The sequence below is a fragment of the Papio anubis genome, chromosome 4 (assembly GCF_008728515.1).
Source record: "Papio anubis isolate 15944 chromosome 4, Panubis1.0, whole genome shotgun sequence".
Lineage (NCBI taxonomy): Eukaryota > Metazoa > Chordata > Mammalia > Primates > Cercopithecidae > Papio > Papio anubis.
This window is the reverse complement of record NC_044979.1, coordinates 62,694,762-62,713,658: the sequence shown is the minus strand read 5'-3', so window position 1 is coordinate 62,713,658 and position 18,897 is coordinate 62,694,762.

The window sequence follows — 18,897 nt, the reverse complement described above, 5'->3', positions numbered from 1 at the left end:
TCAGTTTTCCCCAAATACTGGCTCTTAATCTTAGACCTTATGCTATACTCCCATAAACACCCAGAGAACAAACTTTGGCTGCATGCATGTGAATACTAAATATTCCTCTTCATCTCTGTCTCACTCCTATTTTCTGCACCAATCTCTGTGATCAGAATGGGCTTCTTCAAGCACTTTATAACTACCTGCCAATATAGAACAGAAAGCCTTAAACTCAATTGTATATTTTCCATACTAAGGGAGAAAGTTTTGAGTTGAACCCTCCAGGCTTGATTCTTCACATACTAAAAGAAAAGAGAAAGACTTTAGAAAATCCTCTCTGAAGCTAGAAGCCTGGCTTAAGACTTCTTGTCTCAACAAGGAGGTCAACTGCCCGTCAGCCCTTGCTTTGGAGAGGCAAACGCTGGAATTTATATTAGGGTGAGAACTTTCAAGAACAGGTTTTTGGTGGGGATTAAAATGCATTAGTTTAATATTTGTTAACAGATTGTCTCATATATCTTAGAATCTCTGCTCTGTCCATAAATTTTGAACATCTTTTATATAAATACAATATATCTTTATCATACACCAAAATAATCATCTTTTTTTTTTTTTTTTTTTTTTTTTTTTTGCAGTTGCAAGATTTAATAGAGTGAAATAGAGTGAAAACAGAGCTCCCATGCTAAGGGAGGGGACCCAAAGGAGGTTGCTGTTGTTGGCTTGAATGCCTGGGTTTATATCCCAATCATCGTCTCTCCTGCTGTGTTCTCAGGTGATAGATCATTGGCTATTTCTTTACTTCCTGTTTTAGCCTAATTAGCGTTTTAGGGAGCTCTCTTTCCCACCTGATTGGTCGGGTGTGAGCTAAGTTGCAAGCCCCGTGTTTAAAGGTGGAAGAGGTCACCTTCCCAGCTAGGCTTAGGGATTCTTAGTCAGCCTAGAAATCCAGCTAGTCCTGTCTCTCAGTTCCCCTCTCAACAGGAAAACCCAAGTGCTGTTGGGGAGGTTAGCCAACAACCATTCTAACTGCTTCCTGCTGATTTGGGGCATAGTAGCAGTTATGCAGTTGGAATTTCCTCGGGAGGAGTGCCTTCAATATCATTAACATCAGAATATGGGCTAGCAGGCTGGTCCAGGGATCCGTGGTAGATCTTAGTCATGGACTGAGCATCTGGAGCTCCATTTGAAGAATGATTTGTAGTTTTACAGCTTTGATTCTGGAAGAGACAAACTTAACAAGGAGGTTAAAGATACAGGGATTGAAATGTATGGCCTGCAGTGCAGGGGATTATTTCTTGGGCACACTTTACAGGCCCTGACTATCTGTTTGACAGTTTTGAAAAGGCCTGGTTCAGTAAATAATAATTTGGTCATCTGATGGGTGCTATCAATGCCTAAGTGGAAGGTTTGGTGAAAGGTTTTAAGTAATTTCTATTGGTTAGCTGCAGGCAAAAGTATTTTTTCTTCTTCGGTGGCTAGCCATCCTGAGGGGAGGAAAGTATGTCCTTGTAAATTTCCCTATTCTATTTCTCCAGGCTTGGTTTCCTGGAGGGGATTACGTCATACTAGGGGTCCTTCTATAAGCATTTCTAATGGAGGGTCCTGCCTTGCGGCTCTTTTGGCTTCAATATCCACTTGGTGGCTCCCTTCTATTTCCCTTTGCTTTCCTTTCTGATGACGCTGGCAGTGTGAGACTGACACCTCTTTAGGTTTCTGTACAGTCAATAATAATTTCCTAATGGCTTCCTGATGTTTGATAGATGTTCCCTCGGAAGTTAGGAATTCCCTTTCTCTCCATATTGCTGCATGGGCATGGAGGACTCGGTAAGCATACTTAGAGTCTGTATATATATTTACCCTTTTTCCTTAGGATTCTAGTGCCTGAACAAGGGCTATTAGTTCTGCCAGCTGAGCACTAGTTCCTGGAGTAAGGGGATTACTTTCAAGTATTCCATTATAACTGACCACTGCATACCCCGCTTTTTGAAGTCCTTTTTCTACAAAAGAAATTCCATCGGTATAGAAGTTGAGGTTGGGATCAGTCAAGGGAACCTCTAGAAGGTCCCCTCGAGCAGCATAGGTTTGAAAAATTACTTGTTGGTGTTATGTTCTATTTTTTCTTCATTGTCTGGAGGAAATGTGTCTGGGTTCAGAATTGCACAAGTGCGCAGTCGCAGCACTGGCCCTTCAAGTAATAGAACCTGATATTTAAGTAAACAGTTGTCTGACAGCCACAAGTCTCCTTTAGCAGTGAGTATGCCATTCACACCATGAGATGTCCACACAGTAAGATCCCTTCCCTGTATCATTTTAAATGCTTCAGATAGTAAGACTGCTACTGCCACCACTACCCGTAAACAATGAGGCTGACCCTTTGCCACTACATCAATTTCCTTACTCAGGTATGCCACGGGTTGCAAGTTCATCCCTCGGACCTGTGTAAGGACTCCTAGAGCTATTCCTGTTTTTTCTGTGACATATAAAGAAAAGTCTTGCCCCGTTGGCAAACTTAACATGGGGGCTTGGGTTAAGGCCTTCTTTAGGGCCTGGAGAGCCACTTCTGCTTCAGGTGTCCATCTTACTAAAAGAATATTGGCTCTCTGAGTTTCCTTAATTAGTGTATATAATGGTCTGGCTATTTTGCCGTACCTGGGAATCCATATTCGGCAGAAACCTGTTATGACAAGGAACCCTCTTAGTTGCTTTAGGGTTTTGGGTTGAGGATAAGCCAGTATAGCCGGATACATTCCTCACTGAGGGCCCTGATGCCTTTGGATAATTTTAGCCCTAAGTATTTAACCTACTGTGAGCAGAGCTGAGCCTCTGGTTTGGAAACCTTGTAGCCACAGGTAGCGAGGAAATTTAAGAGTGCTTGGGTGACTTGATGGCACAAGGTTTCTGAATGGGCAGCTAAAAGTAAATCATCCATTTACCAAAGGACAAAAGGGTCCAGGTGTGAGAATTGGCTCAAGTCTTGGGCTAATGCCTGGTTAAATAGATTGGGGCTATCTCTGAACCCTTGGGGTAAAACAGTCCAGGTGAGTTGAGAGGTTGGGTTCGAAGGATCTTCAAAGGCAAACAAGAATTGAGAGTCAGGATGTACAGGGATGCAGAAAAAAGGCATCCTTAAGGTCCAGGACTGTAAACCACTCTACTTCCTCCGGTACTTGGGAAAGGAGAGTATAAGGGTTAGGTACAGTTGGGTATAGAGGGACAATGGCCTCACTGATAATCCTGAGATCTTGCACTAACCTCCACTGTCCATTGGGTTTCTGTACTCCTAAAATTGGAGTATTGCAGGGGCTATTGCATGGTTTTACTATATCTTGGGCTTTTAGGTCCTTGACAATCTTCTGGAGTCCTTGTTGAGCCTCGGGTCTGAGGGAGTACTGCCTTTGGTAGGGAAAGGAGGCAGAATCCTTTAGTTTTAACTTGAACAGGACAGACATTCTTTGCTCATCCATATTGTCCTTCTGTTGCCCGGACTTCAGGATTAATTCCTTCCTCAAGCAGGGGACAACAAATGGGTGTTCCTTCTCCTATGTTCAGGTGCATAATGGCCCCTGCTTTTGCTGGAATGTCTCTTCCTAACAAGGAAGTAGGACTTTCCGGCGTAATTAGAAAAGCACGTGAAAAGCGTAAAGTTCTCCAGTCACAACTTAGTGACTGGGAGAAGTGTCTAGTGACTGGCCGTCCTAGGAGCCCTCAGATAGTGACAGATCTGGAGGACAGTTGTCCGGGACAGGAGAGTAAGACTGAGAAGGCTGCGCCAGTGTCCAGAAGACAGTTAACCTCCTGGTCCACAATGGTCAAGTATACCTGGGACTCTGTGAGGGTGATGGCATGGGCTGGTGCTTTCCCTGGGCACCGTCAGTCCTGCTGCTGGATCCTCTGGTTAGTGGCTTCTGATTCAGAGGAACTCCATCCCCTGGGGCAGTGGGCCTTCCAGTGATTCCCTTGACATAAGGGGCATGGACGAGGGGGCGGCTTATTTCCACTTGGACAATCTTTTTCAAAGTGTCCTTGTAGACTGCAGTGGAAGCAAGCCTTATTACGCATTCGATTTGCCCAGCCTTTCCGTGTTCCAGAGCTCCAAAGTCCGCTTGCCTGAGGGCCATGACTAAAGTGGTGACCTTTTTTTTAATCCCATTTGTCCTGTTCCCTCTGCTACTCCTGATTTCTATTATAAAAAACCGAGGTTACCAAGTTTAATAGGGTTTCTAAGTGTTGCTCTGGGCCTATGGAGTACTTTTGAAATTTTTTTTCTAATGCCTGTAGCTGACTGAGTGATAAACGTATCCTTTAAGATTAGTTGACTTTCAATAGAGTCAGGTGACAGGGAGGTATGCTTCCTCAATGCCTCCCTTAATCTCTCCAGAAAGGCAGTAGGATTTTCTTCCCTTCCCTGTGTTACAGTGGACATCACTGAATAATTTATAGGTTTCTTCCTAGTTTTCCTTAGTCCTTCTAGCACGCAAGTTAGCAAATATCTGCAGCACCAATCTCTATGTTCCGATTCTGCACCCCAGTGAGGGTCTATACTGGGAACTGCCTGCTGGCCTATGGGAAATCATTCTCTTTCCTCTGTTGTCATCCTATCATTGACCTGACTGAGATACCAGAGACTGCCAAACTCTTGTGCTGCAGTTATGGCAGTACTTCTCTCATTTGGGGTTAGAGTCTGATTTAGCAGTAACATTATATCTCTCCATGTCAGATCAAAGGATTGTCCTAACTCTTGTACAACATCAATATAGGCATCACGGTTATCTGAGAATTTACCTAGGTCTATTTTAATTTGCTTTAAGTCTGAGAGAGAAAAAGATATATGCACTCTGGCTGGACCGAATTCTCCTCCTCCCATTGCTTGGAGGGGCCATAACTGGGGAATACTGGCACTCCTTGGTTCATTGTTTACCCTTTTGTCTATCTCCTTTTGGACTGTTTGGATTGAAGGGTGTTCCTTATTAGTTGGAAAAGGAGTCAGGGGGATGCTGGGGTAGGGAGGTAGACTCTGAGGGCTTCCTGCTATTTATCTCTTAATGAAAAGAAAGTTTGTACATATGGCACTTCACTCCATTTGCCTTATTTTCTACAAAAGAGGTCTAGCTGTAAGATGGCATTATAATTTATACTTCCTTCAGGAGGCTAGGTTTCTCCCCCTTGAAGAGGATAGCGTGGCCAGGCAGTACTGCAGGAGAATATAAGTCTTCTTTCTTAGCATCTGAGGGTCAAATTGTTCCCAATTCTCCAGAATACATCTTAGGGGCATTTTTGCCTTGGGTAGAATGTTTCCCATCTGAAAAAAGAACACACGGATGCCAGCACCCCTAGTCATTTTCCGACGAGCATTAGTCATAGAGCGTCCTCTATGGTCCCAATGCTTGTTCCTTTCCAGGGTGCGTAACCACCCATGGACCTCTGCTTATCGGATTAGTTACGCTCACTAATGTAGCAGTCCTGCACCTGTTTTCCCACCTCTCTTGACCACAAAGAAAGGGGTCCAGGCTGCCGAATTCTAGTGGTCCTTTACCAGCGTGCCCAACATTGCCTTTGCGCTCGGAGGTGAGTTCCTTTCCAGGGTGCGTAACCACCCAGGGACCTCTACTTATCGGATTAGTTATGCTCACTGATGTAGCAGCCCTGCACATGTTTTCCTGCCTTTCTTGACCACAAAGACAGGGGTCCAGGCTGCCGAATTCTAGTGGTCCTTTACCAGCATGCCCAACATTGCCTTTGTGCTCAGGGGTGAGTCCTAGAGTTGGGCTGGGTTCCTGAGTATTTCATAACAACCCAACTGCCCATCAAGATGCATTCCCATAAACAACAGTTCTTATGCAAATTCGTTTCAGAGAGGGTGTAGCTAAACTTTTGTGTCAGGTTTGAGATAGTCTTTTGATTCTGTAAGTACTTTAAGGCTCAGCTGAGTGCAAATAGCTCACGTTTGAGGAGATCAATTATTAAGCAATTTTTCTAACTCTGCTTCCACAGGAGTCTCCGTATCAATTACTGAATACCCATTGTGGTTTTTACCTCAATCACCCGGGAGGAACCATCTATCGTCCTGTCCTGAGGGGAGTTCCTCCTAGGTCTGCTCAGACCTTTGTATGGTAATTAAGATTTAAATCCCCTGTTAGGAAACCTGCAGGGTTAAGGGAATTATCAGTGGTTGGAGTTACATTAGCCTTTTCTAACAGAATAGCCCCATACTTTAAGATTTTTGAATTAGTAAGCTACCTTTTTGCTTTTTGGACTTAGAATAATTCTGAACTGGTGAGGTGTGCTCACAACGAGGTTTCCTCTAAAAGTTGCTTTTCTACTTTTAGCAAAGCAGTTGCCGCTACCGACTTGAATGCATTTGGCCCATCCACGGGTCCTGGGTTAAGGATTTTTGTTAGGAAAGCTACGGGTTGTCAGTGGCCTCAGTGCTACTGAGGACTACTCAGGGCTACGCCCTTATTTACACTGACAACAAAGTGGTATTGGAGTGTTTTAGGGTCCCAGACAAGACCTTCAATTATCAATTAGAGGTTTTAAATTTACCCTAGCTTTTAAAGGAATAGGGCACACTTTTTTTTCCCCTATTTCTATCTTTTTCTTTCTTTTTCTCTTTGATTCCCTCTTTGTCTCTCTCTCCTTCTCTCTCTCCATCTCTCTCTCTCTCTCTCCATATCTCTCTCTCTATGTCTCTCTCTCTCTCTGTCTCTCTCTCTTAGCCATTACAAACTTGGGGCCCTGGCAAGGGTGATGGGGAATGGGTCCCACATAACTGCCCATGTAGAGAGCTGTATACCTAAATCGGGAGGGACACCAGGGATAACACTCCCTGGGTTATAGCCTAGGTGCCTAATGACACAGCGTTGAGCTACTTTAGATCGCTTTGGAGATACAACTTGCTAGATGATATGAAAGTCTGAACCATTAGTACCTAGGAGGCAGGGATCAGAAGAAGTAGATTCAGAGGTAAGGAGGATTTTGGGGCTACACTTTGAAGAAAATCGTGGTCAGGACCCAGGAGGTATGGGTTAGAAGGAAAGGTAGGGGCACACCCATGCGCGACTGTTGAGTAGAGACTTCTGACTGCGCCATGATCTCAACCAGCTACTGCTGGGAGTTCGGGATGACAGCTTTCTGCCTCTAGGTCGGTCCTCGGCTTCCCCAAGAAAATTGAAAGTGGAAGCTGGCTCCAGGCAGTTGGGGGTTGTTAGAAAGCCCTTCTCCAGATAGCCTCACACCTGAGTCTCAAGTCCGGCGACCGCGCTAATCGTTTTTAACTGGCCAACAGGTGCCCGGTATTTCCCTCCAATTCTAAGGAAGGATAGGACATAATAGCATACAAAAGTGGTCTAATATTACTCACCACTTTGGAGATCCCTTTGTGGTCACCAAAATGCTACCAAGGATGCTTTGCTCCCAGAGCTCCCAAGATGGTGGCGGCTGCTTCCAAAATGGCGGCAGGCCACTTCTAAGATGGTGGTGAGCCTCATGTTCTCTTACCTGGGGTTCCTGGCCTCACGGATTGCAAGGAATGGAATCTTAGACTATGCGGTGAGTGTTATAGCTCCATTAGAAGCTGTGGGTCACAGAAGAGAACTGTGGAACCCAGTGACTAGTGTTCAGCTCAATTAGGACGAACCCAGGCCCTTAGCTGTGCAGGAGCAATAGGGCAAGCCTTTAGCCCAATCAGGAGTGGCAATGGGCATCTCGCTGGATCAGGAGCACAGCAGACACCCTGCCGGATCCAGAGGGATGGAAATCAGCAGTGGGTCTGCAACTGCGGCAAACAACAGTGGTGGACAGCGAGCTAAAGCTCAGCTCGAGCTGTAACAAACATGGACCAGAATAGTGGAGTTGCAACATTTGACAGAGTGAAATAGAATGAAAACAGCTCCCATACAAAGGGAGGGGACCCAAAGGGGGTTGCCCAGCAACTACTTTTTAAAAATTCTACAGTCTTGGACTTTTTTCTTCATTAATTTATTTCCAGGATTTGTACTTAAGTGACTGTATACATGGCTCTGCTATCCTCAGAGTTACATAGTATAAAAGACACCAAAAGCTGAATGCTGAACAAGTGGTGGGGTGTTTAATAAGATGAAGACACGAAGACAATGAATTCAGTTTTAGGCATATTCATTTTGAATTACTGTGAGACACCAACAAAAAGGTCTAGTCTGGAGTTCAGAGAGAGGTGAAGGTTGCAAGTCATGAGTTTATATGTAGTAATAAGAATCACAAGAGTAAATGAGATTTCTTATGAAAACACATATGAGAAGAGAGCCCAAAGTCCTGAAAACATGACAGTTAGACTTCCTGAGCCAGTAGTACTGAGAGAGAATACACTGAGAGTAACTTTCCAGGTTTTCCAGAGTAATTCTGAGTGAATATCCCCATCTAGGGAGTCAAACTATGGATACTTACCTATGCTTGCTATTAGGTTGCTACAAAGGTAAATGTGGTTTCTGCCATTACTTTTCATTACTTTTTAATTAAAAGTAATGGCAAAAAAAGTAATTAATTTTGCACCAAGCTAATATTATGTTTTATCTCTGTCACCATATGTCTGGAGTTTACCAAAGCAAACTTTTTATTTTATTTTATTTTATGTGCCTCTGAACAAGTGTCAGAATACGTTCACAGCCTCCCTATGGGGTTCTTCCACTCTAGCTATGTGAGCCAAAGCTCTTCAGCTTTACCCAACTTGTATCTTTACTTTGATATTGGATCTTCAGTGACAGGGAGGATATATTTCCAGAATAGTCATTAAAAGAAATATGCACTCAGTACTGATACTTGAAGTCTCCAGAATGTGTCTCTCTGTCAGATAGGCAAGAAGAGTATCTGTGATGGTTTTGTTTCCAAACGGAGTATTTTATGCTTTCTTGGCCTAATGGGGAAGCACAGCTTTCCATTATACATTTAAAATCATGGAGGAAACACGCTCTTTCTCAGAGTATTTAAAAATTTCTCTGCCTATTGAAACATTAGAATAACATTTTAAAATGTTTTCTCTGCTTCACGTTTGTGATATTTGCACAGAACTTCAAACATAATGCATGTATAAGATCCAGTTAATAATAGCTCTGCTGGAATTCATTAATAGTCCCATGAGTCTCATAAGTAAAAGGAAACAAGAAATAGTGTCACTATGTGCTTTGTTTTGAACATATTAACTAAACATTACAAGAGGAGATTAGAAAAGCAATCACTTTATTTAGTTGAGTAATTACCCACTTGAATCCCTAAAGATCAGTTATGGTAACATGTTCTATAAGATTTTCACTAGGAGTCTTAAATGAGTCAATAAAAGATCATGTTTACATACGTTAAAAACACTTGAAAGAATAATATTAACATAGACTCTTAGGCCATGCCCACACTTGCCCAGTAAAGGGTATTTCTCTAGGAAATATGTTGCTTTTGACATTAGTGTTCTTAAAAATGTGCAACAGATATAAACGTTGACAATCACTTTCATTATGTTTTGACTTACTAGCATTAAAGAGAAGCAAGTGTTAGGTTCATTGTTATGGAAGTAGGTCTTATTTTATGGCATACTATTGATATTGGCTATTCCATTCATAGATGCAGAAAGCCTTCATAGTCCGTAAGTACAGTGATACTCCAGCACTATTTTTTTTTTTTTAATCTGGTAAGGTATATACAGTTGGCCCTCCATATCTATGGGTTTCATGTTCATGTATTCAACCCAACTGCGGATAGAAAATATTCAATAAAAAAATTATATTAAGTTCCAGAAAACAATACTTTAATTTGTTGTCACCGAGTACTTCACTGAATCCATTAGAATGAAGTGATGTGTAGGCATTGTATTAGGTATTATTATTATTATTATTATTATTATTATTATTATTTGAAACAGAGTCACACTCTGTCCCCCAGGCTGGAGTGCAATGGCGTGATCTCGGCTCACTGCAACCTCTGCCTCCCAGGTTCAACCGATTCTCCTGCCTCAGCCTCCTGAGCAGCTGGGATTACAGGCACGCACCACCATGCCTGGCTAATTTTTGTATTTTTAGTGGAGATGGGGTTTCACCATGTTGATCAGGCTACTCTTGAACTCCTGACCTCATGATCTGCCTGCCTTGGCCTCCCAAAGTGTTGGGATTACAAGCATGAGCCACCACACTTGGCTTGTATTAGGTATTATAAGTAATCTAGAGACGACAAAAAGTACACAGAGGAAGTGCGTAAGTTATATGCAAATACTAAGCCTTTTTTATATAAGGGACTTGAGTATCTGCAAATTTTGGTATCCATAAGGGTACTGGACTCAATCTCCCACAGATGCCAAGGGACTGCTGTATTAAGAAGATAGGGAATTCTTAGCAGATAATTTGATGCATATAATTGAATTTGCAAAAATTTTATGCATTTTGCAAGCTTAAAAGTATATGGAGTTTTATTTTTTATGAAACATTCTAGATCACTAAGTATATTATGATATCTAGTAAAACTAGTTTAAAAGCTTTCATTGTTTCAGAATACAGGTCTCATACGCCTGCACTGTAAAATAATATATTAAAGTACATAACATGAGTTAAAAATTAAAAAGCCAGAAGTGAAAATAGTAAAAACGATAATAATGAAACCTTCCACTTAAAAATATAAAAATAAAAACCCTATCATTTCTTATGTTTTGATAAGCATCTAATCATGTATCCAAAAACTTAATGTGTCTGCAATTGTTCTCTTAGGCCCCATCCAGATTGGAATGGCCTTTCCCTTCATTATTTTTTAAAATAAATGTCAGTAAAATTTGTACTTTTTGGTAATTATTTATTTTTTAGAGTTTTTTAAAAATCATATTGAGAAACTCAATCACAGAGTTCTTTGTTTTATAATTATTACATTTTGGGAGTAATCTTCTGGAATTTAGGGCCTAAGATTAAATAATCATTTGAGACGGAAGTTGAGTGTACCCTTTTACTATGATTTTCAATCTGTTGAAAAAAATGGTGTACACACACACATGCACATACATACGCACATACACATACATATGCACAAACACATTTATGTATGTATACCAATCTCAGGATTATGCAATGAAATAAGAGTCCTTTGGAAAGAGAAGAGTTCAGTGCAACCAAGATTAGGCTAGATCTGCCCTGTGCCACCAATAGAGACCCGATTCCCTAGGTGTCTACCTGGGATCTTGCAAGTAAGCAGACTTACTTTGGGATTGCTGGTATTGAGTAATTGCTACTAGAAAACTGAGAAATTCTTAGGAGTTCCATTCCAGAAGCCAAAATCTAGAACTTTGAATCATAATTAGGATATGCAACAGAAAACAGAAAGTTTGAACATATTTAGAACCAGACTGATCATTTCCCATTTCCATCAATATCTCTAAGGACCTGTAAAGGTAATTTACAGACTTGCAGTTATGAGGATTCACACTCTACGGGTGACCTTTACTGTCTTATGGGAGTAACAAAGATTCAGATCTCGAAATTATAATGATGACTGATCGGTGACTCAATCCCTGGCATTTCCCAGACCTCAGACTCCGGTGGGAGTAAGATAAACTAAATCTAGCAATCATTTCCAAAGGATACTCCCATATTACTCAAAACCTTGGGGACTGAATGCTGTCCAGCACTTGCTTTGGTCATGGCAAATCAAAACAATTAACAATTACTGTTACTATAAAGTTATTTATTCCCTGTAGTGAAGAAAAAGGAGCAAGGGGTTAAGGAATCTATTCTTAAACAGGCATGCATTTTTCCTAGGAATTTTCCCTCTTGCAAACTCTGCAATTTTACAGAAGAAAGTAAGGTGAAATCTTCTTTCCCCAAATGCAAGATAATTTATTAAGCAATGAGGTAAAGTAAGTGTTCATAATCATATGCTGAAAGAGAGGAGTAAACAAAATGAAAATTGACGTCACTAGGAATAATGGAAAAGTTGTTTTATTTTTAGGAAATTTGAGGAGTGATATTATTTCAATGACAGTTTGCAAGAGGTGAAGACAGATGGTCTTTTTGATTAATCAGATAATCTTTAACAAGCATTTGTCACACTATATATTGAGATCCTTTTCATATTTTTGAAAAAAGTAACCACAGGAGATAATATTCCACATACTGCCTAGATGTGCATCAAATTCTTCTTTTGGGAACCACAGAATGACTACAAACTCTTGCAGCTGGATTGAGTAGATTTCTTGCTTCTGATCAATGGAGGTTGATGACAATAATATATGTACTTTCTGGTCTGTCTCCAGAGTCCCTTTTTGATCCTTTTTAGGAGCCGTGAGTTTAAATTACCAGGATTGTAACCTGAAAAGAGACTGAATTTCTGAGTACTTGCTTGAAGGTAAACTGCTGTCTTAGTCAGTTTAGGCTACTATAACAAAATATCACAGACTGAGTTACTTATAATCAACAAAAATTAATTTATCGAGTTTGGGATGCTGGAAATCTGAGATCAGGGTGCCAACATCACTGGATTATAGAAAGGACCTGCCTCCAGGTTGTAAACTACCAACATCTCATTGTATCCTCACATGGTAGAAAAGGAATGAGCTCGCTTTCTGGCCTCTTCTTATAAAGACAGGAATCCCATTCATGAGGGCTCCATTCTCATGACCCAATCGCCTCCCAAAGGCCTTGCCATCACATTGGGGTTTAGGATTTCAACCTTTGGGTTTGGCAAGTGGGCACGAACATGCAGTCCATGACAATTGCCAAAGAATGCCAATTCCAATACGCGCTAGACCAATACAATCTTGACAAGAGCAAGAGATAAACATTGTTATTACTAAGCCACTAGGATTTCATGCTTTATTTTTAACCATCGCATAACTTATCCTAATTCATAAATCAATATTATATGAGAGATATAGCTGTAACAAAGACCTAAAACGTGTATTATATGTTTACTGAACAGGAAAAGGACAGTTTGAAACCTTATACTGAAATTTAGAAAGATGATGAACCATATTTTGCAAAAGCAAACATTTGATAAAACTTTTGCATATAGTAACTTGAAAGCAGAAAATTCCTATTCCTATTTCCTATTCATCTGGAAACTTTAGAGGATATAGTTGGAAAAATATAGTAGTATAATTAGTATATTAGTGTATTTATACTGAATTAATATATTTTGAAGATTATGGACTACTTTAACAAAATATTACCCTTAAAAGGAGGAGGTCAATTTAAGAATAAATTGACCATTTTGCAAGCTGAAATAAAAGGGAACAGAGTCCTGAAATTCTGTGCCTTCCAGAGTTAGGAAAGCTAGCTGCTTATAGACTCCTACCAGTTGGTGATGGAATTTTAAAAGGATTGAACAAGATCCAGTGAAATGTCTCAAATAAATATAATAAATCAAAGCTGAAACTAATAAGCTTAGGCATGGTTTCCCACTCATTTTCTTAAAAAGGTGTTTACCATTAAAGTAACAGGTAAGCAAGTTGGTGAAAAGCAATGAAATAGAGAAATTTGAGAACCACATCTGGAAAAGAACTCTGAGTATGTGATTACTGGTACATGTAAAATTAGAATAAAACAAATCAGCAGCTCTCCTGATTTAAGAAAATTTTATTGTCAAAAAGTCAGAAATTTGACTGCTTCAGAATTAAAATAAATAGATAAGTAAATAGTAATAACCTTGAGAATCCAATTTTCCCCCAGCATGAGGCACAACCTGAATATTCCACAGCTCAGAGGAAGGTATTCTTTCTAACACTTATTTAAGACGTGACCAAAGAGAAAAAAGGACTAGAATGAGTTTACAAATGGGTAGTGGATCGAGGAGCCATGAAGAAAAATGGATGAAATAATTCCTTCTACGGAAATGAGTTACAGCTTAATACAGGAAAATGAATTAGGGCTTCATATGGGAAATGAAATAGATCTTTTTTTTTTTTTTTTTTTTTTTTTTTTTTTTTGTTGAGACGGAGTCTGGCTCTGCCGCCCAGGCTGGAGTGCAGTGGCCGGATCTCAGCTCACTGCAAGCTCCGCCTCCCGGGTTTACGCCATTCTCCTGCCTCAGCCTCCCAAGCAGCTGGGACTACAGGCGCCCGCCACCTCGCCCGGCTAGTTTTTTTGTATTTTTAGTAGAGACGAGGTTTCACCGTGTTAGCCAGGATGGTCTCGATCTCCTGACCTCGTGATCCGCCCGTCTCGGCCTCCCAAAGTGCTGGGATTACAGGCTTGAGCCACCGCGCCCGGCCTCTGAAATAGATCTTAAGACAGTTTAATACACATACCATGCTCAAGGTTGGAGACTTGTAGGCATTTTGTGTGTGTGTGTGTGTGTGTATACATTTGTGTGTGTACACATGTGTGTGTATGTCAAAGAGAAAAAAAAGCAGTTATATCACGTTTCTCTCCCTGGCACAATTAGAATATTTTAAATGAAGACTAATGATTAGTAGAGAACTAAATTTGTAGTCTAAATTGCATTCAAAGTCAAATCACATCATTAGTTATATAAAAGACATTGGCCTTGGAATTATGAATCCATGTCTCTTTTTGTGTTATTCTTCATAAAAATTGAAAATTGACTTCTGATGAGCTTTTTAAATGTTTTGAAGTAAACTGTAAAAATTATCTTCTACCTCCTTCTGATTAATGCAATGAGATGAGATCAAACCATTTAAGAACTCCTGCTTTGCCAGTAAGTGGTGTCTCTTAGACTATATAAAGAAAGATATTTAAAACAAGTTAACTTTTAACTTAGAACTTGATTTTAAAATTAGGTGTCATTCTTCAGAAACCAGAAATTATTTTATGCTAACACTGTATTTATTTCCTTGGCAATGTCAAAGAGACTTTCTTTGAACATTTTATAATATGACTTAGTATTTATAGTAATGACAATTAAAGTCAAATTTCTCCTTCACGTTTTCCTTAACATTAAATTCCAGGATATTTTGCCACCAAACACATTTAAAGGTTTCCTATGACGAGTCAACAAGTACAAACTGACAACCCCACAATATAAAGCAGTATGAAAAAGGCTCATAGGAAACAAAGAAGTATAATTCAGTATAAATCACAAATTAACTATCATTCTGGAATCTTTTCAGTTTAATTGGAGATAATGTAACATAAGAAATACATGGATTATAATTGTCAAATGAATTATAATAACAAAAATTTATGTTTGTGTAATTCTTCAAAGTATCTTTGCTTTCATATATGTTGTATCAATGGTTCTTCATTAAAACTATATAGAGCTATTATCCTTTCCTTTTTGTAAAAAAAAAAAAAAAAGAAAAAAGATTAATTCCTATTTGAATTTGATAGAGGAGTACTTTTCCACCGCCTTGGTTCAGGGACAAATACTCAAACTGATTTTATTTAATAATACTTGGGTGGAATGTTGAAGACAGGTTGTCCTTTTCATACATTTGGGGGGTCCAGGATTCACCTTCTGATTTTTCTGGGGATTGTGACTGTCTCGAAACAATATAAGGATTGACTACCTGAGGTAACTCTAGTGAGGACGAAGCAAAGTCTTGGAAAATGTACTTATGCTCAAGAGGGTTCACTTATGCTACAGAGTCAGCAAGCAACGTGCTAGCCGCAGGTGATGGGAGGTGCACTCTCAACACCAGTGGGAAGAGCAATAGTATGGACCTCAGCATAAGGGAGGCATAGTGCTCACTAGTTGGCTCTCACACTCCCACAAGATTCCCTGGAGCTGTCCATGGGCACATCCCTTCAAGAGGACCCTGGGTGCTTACCCTGTTCCTGTACATCTGATCCTTTATGTCACCCAATAACCTACCAACCTCTCTTCCTATGACCCATCAAACATCCATGTACCTCTTATTCACTTTTGCATCACGTATTTCCAATCCCATTCCTAATGGTAGATTCACTATCTCAAATCTGTGCTACTGTATTAATCTTCCACTAATTGGTTTCTCTGCTCTACATCTCTCTCACTTCACAAACTCCACACTGCCACACTTTCTAAAACAAATCTGATGCTATTTCCTCAAATACCAGGTTTCTCAGAACAGAACTCTACCTATCTGACGGTCCTCATCTGTCACCATCCCATAATCCCACACACGGTCTGAATATATAAGATAATTTTAAGTATTCTCTCCATCCAAAGTCCTACTTCAAATTATTATGTCTTTGCTCACGTTACCATTGTTTGGAAAGACCTTTTCCTTGTATTCTACATAAAAACATTCAAATATCCTCACATTAAAAAAAAATCAATACATTGCTCTATCAAGAAAACTTAATGCCTCTTACCTTGCTAATCATGTTTGTATTTTAGGTACACTTATTCTAGACTTGTTAAACTGCATTGTAATTTTTATTTGTGAATATGTCATCCTCCCACACCCTATGTGAAGTACTAAAGTTCATAAAGACAGAGCAAGCAAAAAATCAATAATCACAACTACCTCTACAAACAAAATTTATTTTTCTACCTTCAGTGGCTATTATGCTTCATCAATCATGACTGCATCTTTCCTCATAGCATAACTTTATCTTGAAATACCATGGCTTTTTTTCCATATGTTAAATTTCTAAGTATCCTAAGATTCTGTTCAAATCCCATTGCTATTAGGAAACAATTGATGCATGGTGAATGACACAAATAAGATTATCTTCTTTTTTAAATATACAATTTATTCTGCACTGTTTTAGAAAAAAAGATGGTTCCCTGTTCTATTCTTCCATAGCACTGTATGTATCAACAAGAACACAGAATATTGTTACTGTCAAACAGAAGAAATATAGTGGATAAGAGCAGTGGCTCTGGAGACAGACAGTTGTGAGTATGAATTATGACCCAACCGGGCACTAATTTTCAACATGGGTGAATTAATTTTGCTAAGACTGAGTTTCCTAGAAAAATTGATTTCATATTAATGCTCACATTAGGAGATTGTTTTGTGCATTGTATTTATTAAAAGACAGTGTTTATATAAAGTGCTTCACAAAGTGCCAGGGAATAAGAAGTATTTCATAAATATCACCATTATGAGATGACCAGATACACCCTACTCCAGTTTCCTAGGAATCCTGGAGTTTCCAAGATGCCCTTCCCTAGAAGACATGGAAACATTGAGAAGGAGGATTATCTATTATACCTGGAAGGAGCATGGAAGCAATAATCGTGGTTAAAAATCACTGTTCTACATGACAGCCTTCTCAATCAAGGATTTCACTGTACCTACTTTGTATAATACCTTTAAAAATGAGGATAATTTTTAAAGTAGACATCTCATGTGGACCTGAATTAGAAATTGGGACTTAGACGTTATTTCAGTTTTTCATTCAAAACTGGATTACATGCTAATTCCAATGGCTTCAAAAAATTTTTTAAAGAAACAATTTGGCCCATAATGAAAGAACTTCAACTGACCCTGCAAAATAAGACATAACTATGTGAGAGAATGATGAACAATGAATGCAATGTAGGCTTTTGATCAAAGAGAGCAATAGGTGGGAAAGCACGTTTGCTCTGCATGGGCAGTGGTATTTGGAAACATGTTATGTTAATGCCGGGATCATTAACCAGGTGAAGCAGACTAATACTTACAAGCAGCATCTAGAAAAATAACCCAGTCCAAGAATTTCCTCCTGACTGTTCAGGGAATAACAGCATATCCTACAATCGTAACTAAATCTGAAGATCAAAATTTCAGTAATTGTGCAGTGAGGAAAATTCCCGAAACTCCATTTAATCCAGATTAATGAAAATCTGGTCTCCAAAACCTGGACTGGAAAAAAATGATTATTTCTTAAGTAATTTAGACTAAAATTGATATGGAGATGCCCAGCCTCCTAGAAACAAAAGGGATTTTTTTTTTTTTTTTTTTTTTTTTTTTAGGTTTAAGAAAAAAAAAAAGAAAAAACAAATGTAATGTAGAGTCATAAGATTCTCAGGCTCACTCTGTTTTGGAAAAATTAATGGGAAAACTTCACTTGATAGAAACCAATACAGATTTTACTTTAATTTTAATGAAAAGTTCATCTCAAATTTGCAACTTTTAGTTTTAAATATCTGCTAAAAGAATATTTTATGTGCATCTGTTGATTTTTTGGTTTCTGATTTGTCTCAGTTCATTGATTATCCTGAAGTGAAGCTATCGTGTGCATTTAATTGTCAAATTTTTATGCAAAATGAACTGTTAGTATAGTGTTTATATAATGTTATGGGTTTGTGAGTTAGTATTTCCATAATAGCTATTAATGTAATTTACATTTGTCTTTTTCAATATAGTGAGAAAAAAGCAGTGATATGAGGTTTACTATGTGGGTACCAAATAATATACATGGACTATACTACATAATACATGTGTTTCATTAAAATCTATGTGATTCTAGCATTTTAGGGTTCAGAACATGAATTATATTTCCAATATCACCTCATAAATTTATAAACGAGGCCATCTTATATTACCCAGATGCTCTTTTTTTTCAAAATATGACGTCTACTAACACTGCACTCCTTTTAGTGTACATCTTTAAAATTTTGACAGTGTAGCCATTCTCAAAGTATGTTGAGGGTAATTGACTAATGACATATGCATTTTATGAGTAAAATAAATCTAATCCCTTTTAGAAAATATTTTTGGAAAACTCTAAGTAAAATTAGAGGTTAGCACTCTTTCTCCTAAATGAACTCTAAATATCTACAATCAAAATTTACAATACTCAGATTCAAACTTAAGAAAACAGTAGCATTTCTGTCATGGAAATGTAAAGTAGATTAACCAAATGTTTTTAATATATACATTTTTAATTTTTCCCATCAATTAATAACCACTGAAACATTCTATGTTTAAAACATTTACACATTCATATACATATATTTCTATAAATATACATTTTCCAAGAGTAAACAGTAATATTTTAGTGAAATAAATATTAATATTTTGAGGAAAAACTACTTTTAAAACTT